This window comes from Bos javanicus, chromosome 6 (genome assembly GCF_032452875.1).
Source record: "Bos javanicus breed banteng chromosome 6, ARS-OSU_banteng_1.0, whole genome shotgun sequence".
In the NCBI taxonomy this organism is placed as follows: domain Eukaryota; kingdom Metazoa; phylum Chordata; class Mammalia; order Artiodactyla; family Bovidae; genus Bos; species Bos javanicus.
Genome location: NC_083873.1, coordinates 29,832,614 through 29,848,146, shown reverse-complemented (window position 1 = coordinate 29,848,146; position 15,533 = coordinate 29,832,614). Strand labels below are relative to the sequence as shown.

Below are 15,533 nucleotides of genomic sequence, written 5' to 3'. Positions count from 1 at the left end.
ATTTTGTTGACTTTGTGAAAATGTGTAGACTGTGAATGTGAGATGTGAGAAACATAAGGTCTTTTTGAAAGAAATCCAGTGTCCATTTGGCAGTCCATTAAAATGAAATAATGACTACTTCTGGGAACAGAGAAAAGTGGGAGTGATGAAAAGTCAGAACAGGCTTCTTAATCCAAGATGCAAAGAACTCAGTGTTTAGGAGAATTTCTCTGCTTGTTAAGTGATGTGCTAGATTGGGTCCTCACAAAATGTGGTTCATTACTAAAGACATTAAGTTAACATCCCCTGCTCCACATCATAGTTTTTTCTTTTTATCCCCCTTTCATCACAGGCAGCACTTGGACACATGATTCTCTATGTGACTATAGTGCTTTTGTCTATTCAGTTATCATCATTGTTTTGCATATCTCAGATTGACATTAAAAGCGGTGTTGCTAAAGGGGACAGAAAGTACTTGGTTTCTATGTGTTTTCTGATTTAGGACACCCATGAATTGATACACTTGTGTTTTATGTCTACTGCACATGATTTGGAAAGTAATATGTTGCTTTGCTGTAGGTTTGGCATTAACTAGATGAAGTTTGTCAACCGACAGATCGAAAATTTCCCTGTAGGTTTTTTAGTTGTGGAGTAACACTAGTGTGGTATTTAAAAATGTTAGGCTGGATGATAGATGGTGATTACTCTTCCAAAGATTTTTTGTATTACATAAGTATTTGTATTACATATTAAATTAAAAACAAAACATGAATGCTGCAGTAGAGCTTAAACTGCAAACCAATAGAGATACAAGAAAAAGCTAATACTCTGGATAGGCTTTGTATTAGAGTTAATATTCAGGAACCAACTCATTCTAAAACTGGATAAACTTATGTCCAAAACAGTAGGTGGAATATCTTAAGTAAATATCTTAAAATGAAGCCAATAGTTGTAGAATATCATTGCTGTTGAATCACATAAAATTTAAAAAATAATGCAAAATGCTTCAAAATCAGTTTTACTAATTCAGATGTGCTTTAAGGCTAACCTGATATCTAAAGTTAAACTGTATTTGACTTTCATTTAGTGCTTGTTTTAGCCTCTGCAACAAGCTTTTTTTTTTTTTTTTTACTTTTTAAGGTATTGGCTCCCCTTTTATTAATGGGTTTCTGTAGACTTGTTTATTTTGAAAATGCAACCATGGTTGATTTAGAATGGGTGTTTCTCAAAATTTTCTTTGCTAATACATTTGGGTAATAACTCTTGATCAAGATTGTAATTTCAGTTCTTTAATATCTTTTACTCATTCATTTTATAAGTTACATAAATAACATATTCAATCAGTGATAATTGACTTCTTAAGCCTTTTAAAATTTGTTTTATTTTTATTTGTTATGGTATCTTGTTTCTGAAGTACCCTATGGAAACTTTGGCTAGAAAGCAAGCTAACAAAACTACTACAATAAAATAAAGTTTTCCCTTTAATCAAAAGAGGAAATAGAAAAGTGTGGTATAGATTGACAGTGTCTAAGATGGGATATATATGGTTGAAGGCTGGTTGAGCATTTTAAAACTTGAAACACTATCTCAATATTATTTTTGAATGTCAACCCTAATATTGGTTATTTGTCATATTTGTAAATAACATTCTATACTTAAGTAAAAGCGTTAGTCACTCAGTCGTGTCCAACTCTTTGTGACTCCATGGACTGTAGCCCACCAGGCTCCTCTGTCCATGGAATTCTCCAGGCAAGAATACTGGCGTGGTTAGCCATTCCCTTCTCCAGGGGATCTTCCTGACCCATGGATTGAACCCAGGTCTCCCACATTGCAGGTAGATTCTTTACCATCTGAGCCACCAGCCACCGTGAAATGGGGAAGCATTTCATACATAGACATATTATAAAAATGGGTAGGATCTTTTGCATCATGTTTTGACTATCTGCTGAAGTAAAGTTAGTGAATTTAGCTTGAAATGTTAATGTTGGCCTCCTCTCACTGCCCCTGTCATTTGCTGTACTCCTAGTCCATATGCTGTACTATCCTTAGAGGGATCCATCTCCCACCATGATGAACTCTCTACTTTTCTTGCTAAAGCCCTCTCATCCCTGGCCCTCGTTTGCTCATAGATAGAGGTCAGGCTTCTTGGCACAGTGAGTCCCTTCTTGAAGAGTCCCTTCTGATCTGGCTGCTACTTTTGTTCTGTATTCGTCTTTTGATGTTAGTTCTGGGCTGTTTTCCACATCTCTCTTTTGAGCGTATTCCTTCTCCCTCTGCTTTATGCTCCAACGTTATTGGAATATCTTACATTTCTAAAGCAATCCATGCTGTTTTACTCCTTTCTGGAATTGTTTATGTTGCTTCTTCTGTCATGAAACACCCTCTTCCTGGTCTTTGCCTTTCAGGCTTAATGAAGTTATCCCTTCCCAGATGCCCTGCTGGTCCACTGTCAGCCTCTATGGTCTGGTCTCCTGTTCAGACCATGGCCTCAGCACTTCTGCAAAGTCGATGATACACTGTTTTGTCTTCCCATATGAGTTTGTGAGCTATGTACATAGCCAGGTTTTAAAATTTTATTTATTTAATTTTTGTAGCAGAATTAAAGTTTATTCCACTTTTTCTTACAGCACAAAACTTAAAAACAGTATTATTTAGCATTTAATGTACATGAACTAGGAAAATATGAGAATCCCAGATGTCAAATGTATTATTACATTGTGGGAAGAATGACCTCAAATATATAAAAATGCACAAAGCATTAGTCTTCCTCCTTTACTGCTTAGAAAGATATGATTGTTTCTCAATTTACAAAGAAGAATCAGGACAGTTTAAATTATTAAAAATTTTGCATACAGAACACTGGAGTTGCTTATGTAGGAGGGCATTCTCACCAGCTTCTTCTATACACAATTGAATATATAATTTTGTATGATTTTAAATGAATTCTTTTGTGTTCTTCCAAGACCTAACGTAAAACAGATACTCAAGAACTTGAACTAAGGAAAACCTTTATCAAATTTATTTTAAACCCACTTTTCTTTATAGAGTTTATTTTAATGTAATTTAAAACCTTGGTTAACTGGATTGAAGGAAAAGCCTTTTATGAAGTTGGTAAATGCTTTTGAAACAGTAGCAATACTTAAATTTGTTTCTCTCCCAGCAATTATAGTAGGGCATATTCATCCATGCAAGTAGATATTTTTTGAACTAATAACCTATTTGAATGACATTCAAAATTATCTTGGTTAGCACATACAAATTCTGGATATATAGCCTGCAGATATTTAATTAATTTCATGAAATCTATCAACAAAATCAGCTAGTTGTTGCACTCCTATGAATTGCTGTGATAAATTAAGTGATGCTGTGGCAAATTGAAGACAGAGTTATACCTTCCAAAAGGTCCAGAGAGAGTTTCAGGAGAGAATGGGTCCATCCTCATGTATATTAAAAAATTACACAATGGAATGACTCTTCAATGTTACCAATAAAGTTACACCTTCTAATTTTATTTCCTCTTGTAGAGAAAGTTAAGGATTTAAGGAAGTAATAGAAAATCATGACTTAAAATTTCTCTAAACTGAAAGGTGATACTTCATTTCAGTCAGAAGAATTTGCCCCTCAAAATAGAAATGTTCAAAGAAAAGGATGGCAATGTTTAAAAAAGTAGTTGAAAAATAGCATCTGTTTCTTTGAGCTCAGATAGTGAATAAAATTTTATTTTCTCTTTAATTGTGTTTTATTTCCCCACCATACATAAAATATTTACTTTGTATGTGAAATAATTTGTGTGCCAGAATCAAGGTATAGCTTTATGCACTGTTTAGAATAATTCAAAACTTTCCTTATTTTGGTTATTTTTACTTCTCTGTGTGTTCTACTAGTGTTTCCACTGCAGTTGAAGTCTGATAAACCTCTCCCAGCTGTTGAATATGACTCTTGCATTTGTTTAACCTTGAATTGTATCTGTCTTAGGAATGAAAACAAGATTGGGTATTTTCACAGGAAATATTGGTAGCTTTTTAATTTGCTTGGTATGGACCATAATTCAATCTGTAATTTTTCTTCAGATTTATTTTGCCCACACAACTACCTTGTAGTTAATTAAATAGGTATGATAAGGTATCTTATCAAAGAGTTATAGGTATCTTACTGACTTATCAAGTGATATAAATGTTGTAAAATAAGAAGAGCAGAAGTTATTGTGGTCATGGATTTAGGAATGTACCTTGTTTCCATCAGCCAGTGATGAGAAAAACCTGTTTGCCTCAATATTAAAAAAATTACAGCAAAAACAAATGAAGGCAAAGAAAATACCATTACTACCACCAGCAAGAAGTCAAAAAAGCATAGAAAATTTTGCTAAAACAATTAAATTTTTATTCTTGTTAGCAGGTTAGCTTGCTAGTCATTTTCTTTGTATAGCTATGCACGGCATAGAATTCACAGAATGTGAGAGGACAAAAATGAATTAATAATTAAAGTAGAAACTTCAAAAACTTCTTCTTTAACTTTTATTTTATAGATAAGGACAAATGTTGTACAAAGTGGCAGTGTAATTTGCCAAACATCAGCTTTTAAAGTAGCTAGTTAGGATTTTGATTTAAAAAAAAATGTAAGGCCAGTATTTTATCATTGTGACTTTCCCCATCTGTTTATAATTGCCCTTTTTATTCTGTGTATTAGATGTAAAGCCTAATTTGTTGTATCTCTGAGTTTTGTCATGTATTCACACTCCTTTGCATTATTTCACAACTCCTGAAAGTTAAAGCCAGTAATTATTACTCCCAACTGAGATGGAGGTCTTTTCCACTCATAATCATAGTTAAACATATTTATTTTTAAATAACAGAAACTCTTTTTCTGGCTTCCCTGATTTCTCCCACTCTGTTTGGTAGTAGAGTTAGATTTATGCCCTCACAAACATTCTCTTTTTCAGTAGGATATGGCAGATAGTCCTGAAGCAAAAGACAGAAACTGCAGAAACAAATTTAATACTTTCATTATATCTTAGCCTCTAATAGAGAATATATAGTTATATGTTGTTTTATAGCTTTAAGATGACCATTAATTATATTTATAGCTGGAAAATTATTGAAAATGAAAATCAAAGAACCAAATGTGCTTTTCTAGATTATATAGACTTTCATCTTAGAGTCTTAAAAAATATAAATAATTAAAGGGTCAGAGAGGAGTAAAACAAGCTTGTTTTGTACATCTCATCTTCTTTTAAGACTTTGCTTCTCTATTCCTGTCCCCACAATCCCCGAAGGAACTGGAGCTCTTCAATTCTTTCCATTCTCATTTCTGGAAACAGTTGCTTGTACTGAAAGATGAAAATGTTTTTGAGCAAGTCACTGGAGGCTTGCCTCAGCCTCAGCCTATGATTTCTATACCTTCTTCTTGTCTTCTCCCTCAGTTAAGTGACCTGCTGTACCCAACCTTTCCAGTAAATGAAAATAGTCTGACTATTCTCCATCCCTTAGTATATATCTTCATTGGATTGATACTTTTCATTTTAAAGATGTATTACCTATCTTCTCAAACTCTTGGTGCTCAGAGATTTATAATTTTAAAATCTTTGCTAATATGATAGAGGAAGGTGATATTTATGTTTTTAATTACTAGTAAACTTGAGCCTGAGGGGGTTATTAGTTATTAGCATAATATTTTTATCATTTATCTATTTATATAGTTTTTTTTTTTCCCCAGAGGCTGTATTTCTCTTATTGGTTTAAAAAGTTTGGGTATTTTTTTAAGTAAAAGAATCTTGGTTCTTTAAAGCCCTGTTAGTTGTAACTGTTTTCATAAGCTTCTGATCACTTTAAAATTTTGTTTTCTATGGTTTGAAATAGGTGTATTGGAAATACCTTTATTAATCCTAATGAGTATTTTCTTCATCTCCTTTGAAGCTTATAATGTTTTTTACAATCCAAATATATGAAAACTATTTTTTAAATATTTTTATGGTTTGTTGTTGTTCAGTCTCCCAGTCATGTCTGACCCTTTGCAACCCCATGGACTGCAGCATGCCAGGCCTTTCTGTCCTCACCGTTTCCTGAAGTTTGCCCAAGTTCATGTCCATTGCATTGGTGATGCCATCCATCCATCTCATCCTATGATGCCCTCTTCTCCATCTGCCCTCAATCTTTCCCAGCATCAGGGACTTTTCCAGTGAGCCACCTGTTTGCATTAGATGACCAAAATCCTGGAATTTCAACTTCACCATTAGTTCTTCCAATGAGTATTCATGGTTGATTTCCCTTAAGATTGGCTGGTTTGATTTCCTTGCTATCCTAGGGACTCTCAGGAGTCTTCTCCGGTACCACAGTTCGAAGGCATCAGTTCTTCAGCACTCAGCCTTCTTTATGGTCCAGCTTTCACAACTGTACACGACCACTGGGAAGACCATAGCCTTGACTATACAGACCTTTTTTGGCAGAGGAATGTCTCTGCTTTTCAACACACTGTCTAGGTTTGTCATCGTTTTCCTGCCCAGAAGAAAACATCTTCTGATTTCATGGCTGCAGTCACCATCGCAGTGATTTTAGATACCAAGAAGAGGAAATCGGTCACTACTTCCAACTTTCCCCCTTCTGTTTGCCATGAAGTAATGGGGCCAGATGCCATGATCTTAGTTTTTTGTAATATGTAGTTTGAAGCCGACTTTCACTCTCCTCCTACACTCTCGTAGAGAGGCTCTTTAGTTCCTCTTCACTTTTCTGCCATTAGAGTGGTATCATTCGCATATCTGAGGTTGTTGATGTTTCTCCTGCCTATCTGGATTCCAGCTTGTAACTTAACAAGCCCAGCATTTCTCACAATGTGCTCAGTGTATAGATTAAACAAACAGGGTGACAGCAGACAGCCCTGTCGTACTCCTTTCTCAATCTTGAACCAATCACTTGTTCCATACAGGGTTCTAAGTGTTGCTTCTTGACCTGCATACAGCTTTCTCAGGAGTTAGGTAAGATGGTCTGGTATTCCCATGTCTTTAAGAGCTTTCCACAGTTTCTTATGCTGCACACAGTCAAAGGCTTCCGTGTAGCCAATGAAACAGAGGTAGAAGTTTTTCTGGTGTTCCCTTGCTTTCTCTGTGATCCAGGGAATCCTGGCAATTTGATCTCTGGTTTCTCTTCCTTTTCTAAACCCAGCTTGGACATCTGAATGTTCTTGGTTAATTCTGTGATTCACAAGGGACTTATTAACTAACCACTTCAATATTTTCAGTCCCCTTTCCCACTTTTTAAATGAAGTTATCTCTTGTGCTCCTTTGATGCAAATTTAAATCTTTATGCTACCTCTCAACTTGTATTGCATTTAAAATTTTGTGTCTAAGAAATGAAATTTCATGTTTATTATTAAGTAAGATTTAAACATTGGAACATGTTAGGGTGTTGTGGGACTTAACTTGGTGTGTGCCTTGAAATTACTGTAGACAGGAGGCTGCATTTATTACTTATGTTAAAGCAGACTTAATAAGAATATGAATCTGTGAGTGAGAAATTATACATTAATAATAGTCACCATTTATCAAGGTTTTCTGGATAATATATCTGGCATTCCACCAAGCACTGTAGCTATGATTTCATTAACTATTATGATTTCCTCATAAATTGAGTGACTTACTCTGATTTTTTTTCAGGATAAACTGAGACCCCAAGATATAAAGTAGCCTGATGGGTCTCACATAGCTAATAAATGATAGGGCCATGATTTAAACCCAGATCTGACCAAACTCCATCTTTTAAGGAATTACTACCAAATAGAGAAATTATGCTTTTGCCATAAATGTTAAGAGATGCAGGTCTGTGGGGTCAGGTGTTAAGAACCTTCCTGACTTGAGTCAGTCTATGAAGAAATGAACTCAGGAACAATGACTTTCAAAGGACACCAAGGAAATGGGTGATATGAGGAGGCTTTTATTGTTTGGAGTTAGTAATGAAGACACAAGAATCTCAAGGTGGACAGAAATAACTCTGGACTTGAAATCAGCTAAAATCAGTTACATTTTTTAGAACAACTTCAGATTTTAGTACCTGTTGATGCTGGGAGGGATTGGGGGCAGGAGGAGAAGGGGACGACAGAGGATGAGATGGCTGGATGGCATCACTGACTCGATGGACGTGAGTCTCAGTGAACTCCGGGAGTTGGTGAGGGACAGGGAGGCCTGGCGTGCTGCGATTCATGGGGTCGCAAAGAGTCAGACACGACTGAGTGACTGATCTGATCTGATTGATTTTTATAATTTTCTTTCATCCAAAGCCAGCTTGCTCACTTCTGCCCCATGTACAAAATACATAGCACCATTCCCTCCCTCACATACCTGCTTGTGACCTCAGCAAGGAAATTGGCACTGGGCCGCCAGGCCAGCAGGACAGACTATTCCATCTGGGCCTCTGTTTTTATATTACAAGCTTCATTCAGGGAAGACATGAGTCTCCCTAACTGGCAGCCTTGGCTATCATCTCTATTTTAACCTACTAAGTTAAAAGCCTCCCAGGTGTTGCTGTGGTATTTACAGCAGGAAAGGAAATTCTAGATATTTTAGTATCATTAGAACTCAGTACTTTTGTGCTAACTGGTTTACCTGGAGTAGTGTGAAAGGATAGCTTTATCTGCTGTGAATGAGCTTAAGCGATAAGTACAGTTTGTATATGTTGGAGGCAGGAATTCCTATATAAAAGTTTATACAAAGACGTTTGCTCTCTTATTTGTTTATTATACATTTGGCCATCAGGAAGTAATTTGTTTTCCTCTTAAACTCAAGGCAAACCATTTTGCTTCAAGATAATACAGGATTTTCTTTCTCCCTGGGTCACTCTGCTCTTTGTTGATACATTGGTGTTATTTATGCTAAGATTTACAGTACAGTTTATTGGGGTTTTGTTTGCAGCTCTGCCTTGAACACTTGAAGATAACAACCTTTTAGTTAATAAGCAGGATATTTTTGTATTATTACTTGGAAAGTATGCATTAGTCTATATATGTACTCATTAACAGTTTAAAAAATTCTACATAGGTTATTCATATATTTTTTATTCATCTTTTATAGTTTCCTATTTTTCAGTTCAGTTCAGTTGCTCAGTCGTGTTAGATTCTTTGTGACCCCACAGACTGCAGCATGCCAAGCTTCCCTGTCCATCAGTAACTCCCGGAGTCCACCCAAACCCATGTCCATTGAGTCGGTGATGCCATCCAACCATCTCATCCTCTGTCGTCCCCTTCTCCTCCTGCCCTCAATCTTTCACGGCATCAGGGTCATTTTAAATGAGTCAGCTCTTTGCATGAGGTGACCAAAGTATTGGAGTTTCAACTTCAACATCAGTCCTACCAATGAACACCCAGGACTGATCTCCTTTAGGATGGACTGGTTGGATCTCCTTGCAGTCCAAGGGACTCTTAAGAGTCTTCTCCAACACCACAGTTCAAAAGTGTCAATTCTTTGGCCCTCAGCTTTCTTTATAGTCCAACTCTCACATCCATACATGACTACTGGAAAAACCATAGCTTTGACTGGATGGACCTTTTTTGGTAAAGTAATGTCTCTGCTTTTTAATATGCTGTTTACATTGATCATAGCTTTCCTTCCAAGGAGCAAGCATCTTTTAATTTCATGGCTGCAGTCACCATTTGCAGTGATTTTGGAGCCCCCCAAAATAAAGTCTCTCACTGTTTCCATTGTTTCCCCATCTGTTTTCCATGAAGTGATGGCACTGGATGCCATGGTATTCAATTTTCTGAATGCTGACTTTAAAGCCAGCTTTTTCACTCTCTTCTTTTACTTTCATCAAAAGGCTCCTTAGTTCTTTTTCACTTTCTGCCTTAAGGGTGGGGTCATTTGCCTATCTGAGGTTATTGATATTTTTCCTGGCACTGTTGATTCCAGCTTGTGCTTCGTTCAGCCCGGCATTTCTCATGATGTACTCTGCATATAAGTTAAATAAGCAGGGTGACAATATGCAGCCTTGATGTACTCCTTTCCCGATTTGGAACCAGTCTGTTGTTCCATGTCCAGTTCTAACTGTTGCTTCTTGACCTGCATACAGATTTCTCAGGAGGCAGGTCAGGTGGTCTGGTATTCCCATCTCTTGATGAATTTTCCACAGTTTGTTGTGATCCACACAGTCAAAGGCTTTGGCATAGTCACTAAAGCAGAAATAGATGTTTTTCTGGATCTCTTGTTTTTTCGATGGTTCAGCAGATGTTGGCAATTTGATCTCTTGTTTCTCTGCCTTTTCTAAATCCAGCTTGAACATCTGGAATGTCACGGTTCATGTACTGTTGAAGCCTGGCTTGGAGAATTTTGAGCAATTACTTTGTTAGAGTGTGAGATGAGTGCAATTGTGCAGTAGTTTGAACATTCTTTGGCATGGCCTTTCCTTGGGATTGGAATGAAAACTGACCTTTTCCAGTCCTGTGGTCACTTCTAAGTTTTCCACATTTACTGGCATATTGTTTACAGCACAGTATATAGTTATAATTCCATATATGCTTTCATACATTAATTCTGCAGGTAAATATTGACTTTTTCTCTGTGTGAAATTCACTTCATTGAGTGTCTCTCTTTTTCATTCCTCTCTATACCACTTTTAACTTCAACAGCAATTTAATATATTATTCACAGTAGTATCTTAACTTACTAACCTTGAAATTTATTTCTATCTTTGTTATCAGAGGCTTATTGGCAAATCAAATAGACAAGGAATAATAGAGAAGGAAAGAATGGTGACCTAGGACACACTATTCTACAAAAGTAATTCATGCTTCTTTGAACGTGCAAAAATATTTGTTGAAAATTAGCTAGCATACAATGTGTATGGTCTTTGAGTTGCTCATTAATACTCCACGTGTAATCTTTTAAAATTATTATTGGTAGAAATAGAGAATTACTTAGAATGACTTTTTTTCTTTTACTGCATCAGTATAAAGTAGATGGGTACAGCTTTCAGAGCACAGTGTGAGCTTAAAATAAGACTGCTGAAGTCATGTTTCTTAACTAGCAGAGCCGGTTTTTTGGTCAATTTTAAGCTATTTTTTTTTTCCCACTGAAATGTAGTTAATTTACAGTGTTGTGTTAGTTTCTGGTATACAGCAAATTGATTCAGTGATTAAATCACTGGGTCAGATTCTTTCCTATTACAGTTTATTAGAAGATATTGAATATATTAATAGTTCCATGTTCTATACAGTGGAACCTTGTTGTTTATCTATTTTATATATAATAGTTTGTATTTGTTAATCCCAAACTCCTAATTTATTTCCACCACCACAGACTTTACCCTTTGGTAACCATAAATTTGTTTTTGATGTCTGTAAGTCTGTTTTTTGTTTTGTATGTTAAGTTCATTTGTATCATTTTTTCTAAGGTTCCACATATAAGTCATAGTATATGATATTTGTCTTTCTCTCTCTGCCTTCATTTAGAATGATAATTTCTAGTTTCATCCATGTTGCTGCAAATGGCATTATTTCATTCTTTTTATGGCTGGGTAATATTCCATTGTGTATATATACTGCATGTTCTTTATCCATTCATCCGTTGGTGGACATTTAGGTTGCTTTCATGTCTTGGCTATTGTAAATAGTGCTGCAGTGAACAATTTGAAGCCTTTCTTATACTGCACATTCTCTCTAGTAGAAGAGAAATGAGATGCTTATGCCAACATGACTTTAATTTCTTAATAATCTAAATTGCCTAATATGATTTGCCCAGAAGTTGAGAATCTGTTTTTTTTGTTGTTGTTGTTATTTGTTTCTTAATTTTGGTAAATTTTGATGAGGTATTTTCTGTGATATACCTACTTTTATGATCATTAACTATATATTGTCAGTGGTATAAATTGATGCTTTTAGAGCCATAAAGCATACTGAGATCAAACACTGGTTCACAGATACCATAGGCATGTGGAACTTATGGCATAGCTCTTGTCCTTTGCACTTCTATCCCATACATATTGTGAAAGTGAAAGTCGCTCAGTTATGTCTGACTCTTTGCGACCCCATGAACTGTACAGTCCATGGAATTCTCCAGGCCAGAATACTGGAGTGGGTAACATTTCCCTTCTCCAGGGGATCTTCCCAACCCAGGAATTGAAGTGGGGTCTCCTGCATTGCAGGTGGTTTCTTTACCAAGTGAGGTTTCAGGGAAGCCCATATATACTGTAAAGTGACTCATTTCTACATGTTGAGCAGTTCAACAAACAGGTTGACCTGGGTGACCTGGTGTCCAGCACAGGATCACCTGTCCAGCCGCAAGTCACACAGGCTGTCAGCCCCCTCTTTATTTCCCACTTTGTCTCTTTATCCCCACCCTGCCTCCCTACTTGTTACTATCTTCCTTTCCCTCTTCCTAGTTAATGACCATATTAAATGATTGATTTTAACTTCAGCATTTCCCTTCCCTTCCATCTTTCATCTATTTCCAATTATTTCAGAAAATATATTTTGTGTAATTTTAAGAAAACATTTCCAGTTTTAAGATAAATATTAATGCCTGGAAGTAAGAGAAACTTGTATCATAAAATGATATTTTTATTTTTAAAATGATATTTCACAATTTCCATAAAGTCATTTACTCGCTGGTTTTATAATTAATAATAACTTGGTCAATGTTTTGCCATGAATATTTGTGTTTATCATAATTTCATTCAGCCCTTATAATAATTCTGGGAGATGGTTATTTTTATCCTGTACTTAAGATGAGGAAATGGAAATCCAAAATTAAATAGTGACTTAGGTACAATCATGCCTGTGATCACACAGTTTGGAAAGTAGGACACGTAGGATTAGAACCCAGTTCTTTCTGACTCGGGAAGCTTTATAGTATGATGTCTCACTTTCTTTTAAAATAGACAGTTTCACTTTCCTAATCCTGCACATGTCTACAGTTTGAAAAGTAGTGCATCAGTGCAGATGGCTTCCCAGGGTAACGGAGGTCCAAGTCAGAGGGCAGCCAGATCATAAGGAGGACTGGCTCTCTTAATAGTTAGCAACAGGAAGAGAAAATCTCATTTTTAAATATATTATTTTTGTTTAATTCCGTGTTTTTCTCACTTTTGTAACTCCATCAAGGTTTCTTTATGTAAAGGGAAAGCAAAACAAGTTCTTAGAAAACTATAATCTTCCAAATACATCAGTGCCATGGTTTAGCATGTTGTTGAGGCAGGTCAAAGTTTCATCTGTAGACTATACATTCTCGATTTCAATTGAATTCTAGTAGACTTGCTTAGTTTTAAATCACACTGATATGGCATGGATTTTTAAATCGCACCATTATGAAAATAGATATTTTCAGATTATTTGGAGATGAGTTATATTGCTTGTATAGATTAACTTTGTGTTGCTCTACTTTTCAGGAACTTTATTAGAAATTATGTGGGGTAGGAAATAACATTCAACCAATAAATTTTAACTTTAGTTGAAACTATTTTTTAAAGACTGGATATTGAAAAAACTAAAACTATAGATAAAGCTGACTTTTAGGAATTACCTGTTGATTTTTTTTTCATGACTTATGAAAAAACCTATTTGGAAGATATAATTTAAGGTTATTACATAATATAACTTCTGTTTGAAAAATGTTTTACATTTTAAAAGCATTTTAACACCCAGTGTTCTTTTGACCTTTTGCTCCCCAAAATGCTTTGAAGCAAATTATATGCAGTTTATGGATGGAAAAGTTAACATGAAGTGAGCATAGGGTGACGACCCCCAGACTGGGGAAAGCAGTGTTTTGACCTTACCAGAATAGATATTGAAGTTGGTCATTTTAATTTTAGTATATGAAATGTAAAGAAATAAGTATGTATTCAATATATGTTAACCCACACCAGACTTTAGAAGCAATAATGAGTAGCAGGTTTAAGTCATTTAAAACAATTATGTCTGTTAATATTGAGAAAATTTTATAAATTTAGTTATTTATGAAACTGAGAAAGGAATTTAAGAGTATAGTGGCAGAACACCTGCACTGAGTTTGTGGAATTATGTGGGAGTCTAGTTTGACAACCACTGAATTATCACATAAAATTCTTAATCAGTATATAGTGCAATAGTAATATTTTTCTCAACATTTTCATAAGCTGTGTTGGAGTATCAATAGTTTATAAGGAATACTACTACTACTAAGTCACTTCAGTCGTGTCCGACTCTGTGCGACCCCATAGACGGCAGCCCACCAGGCTCCCCCGTCCCTGGGATTCTCCAGGCAAGAACACTGGAGTGGGTTGCCATTTCCTTCTCCAATGCATGAAAGTGAAAAGTGAAAGTGAAGTAGCTCAGTCGTGTCCAACCCTCAGCGACCCTATGGACTGCAGCCTACCAGGCTCCTCCATCCATGGGATTTTCCAGGCAAGAGTACTGGAGTGGGGTGCCATTGCCTTCTCCCTTAAGGAATACAGACTAGTTTAAATAAACTTCTAAATGTTGTCTCATACTGTATGGGGTGAAGTGGTAACAGCATGACCAATTACATAAACTATATACAAATCATACAAATGTGAAGGGAGTGAATTTATCAAATTGATGTTCAGAGTTTTCAGAATTTCCCAAAATCTATTTGTTCTTTCATCATGCTTTATGATGCGGGCTTCAACTTTAGCACATCCATCCTAGCACATCTGTCCTTTCTTCTTTTGAGTCCTGGTGAGCCTTGAATCAATGTTGCCACTACAATCGGTGATTAGCTATTCATATGGAAAACTAAAATTGATCTCTAAACACTTCATTTCATAAATGGAAACAAAATCTGTATGGAAGAATTAACTATGAGAAACAGTACTATTTTAAAATATTGAGAAAAGGATATATTTATCTTTTTGGGGAAAGATAAGAACTTTAAACATAAACAGAAGAAATCATAAAAAGATTAATAAATTTAACAACATTAAAGTTTTAACAGTATGTTCATCAAAGAGTAAAAATGGCTAAGAAAGTCAAAAAGCCTGGTTTGGTGTGTAGAATATATTTAAGATTCTATGAATTAATAAAAAAGTGTGGTCAGCTAATATAAAAATGAACAGGAATTTCAAAAAGAGAAAATTCAGATAGTAAACATGTGAAAGTTTGCTGAGCCTCATTAATAATTAGAGAAATGTAAATTACAGCTAGAGTAATATGCTATTATATATCTGTCATGTGTTAAAAATATAAGAGTCTGAAACATACCAAATGTTAGTGTGGCTGTGAAACAACAGGGACTCTCATATACTGTGAATGGGAATGTAAATTGGTACAATTGAATTGGCTCATTGAAATTGAGCATAGTATACTCTTTTTCTCAGCAGTTCCACTCCTAGGAGTATATCCTATAGAGATTCTTGCTCTTATGCCTTAGGAAATAGGAACAAGGTTTTTTATTGTAGTCTTGTATATAATAGCAAAACACAAGACAAATTTGCAAACAACAGAAAATAGAATGGATAAATTGGAGAATATTCGTCCACAGTGGAATTAACATAATAGCGAAAATGAATGAACCTGAATGACTGCCAAAAACATAATGTTGGATAAAAACAAGTCTCAAAAAATACATACAACATGACTCTAGTGAT

At 35.5% G+C, this 15,533-nt stretch overlaps 1 protein-coding gene across 12 annotated transcripts in view; it reads left to right on the top strand.

The window, feature by feature from the left end:
- The window catches only part of BMPR1B (bone morphogenetic protein receptor type 1B), a 454,161-nt gene that overhangs the window by 281,477 nt on the left and 157,151 nt on the right, over positions 1-15,533 (top strand). The gene's annotated exons all lie outside the window — the stretch shown is intronic.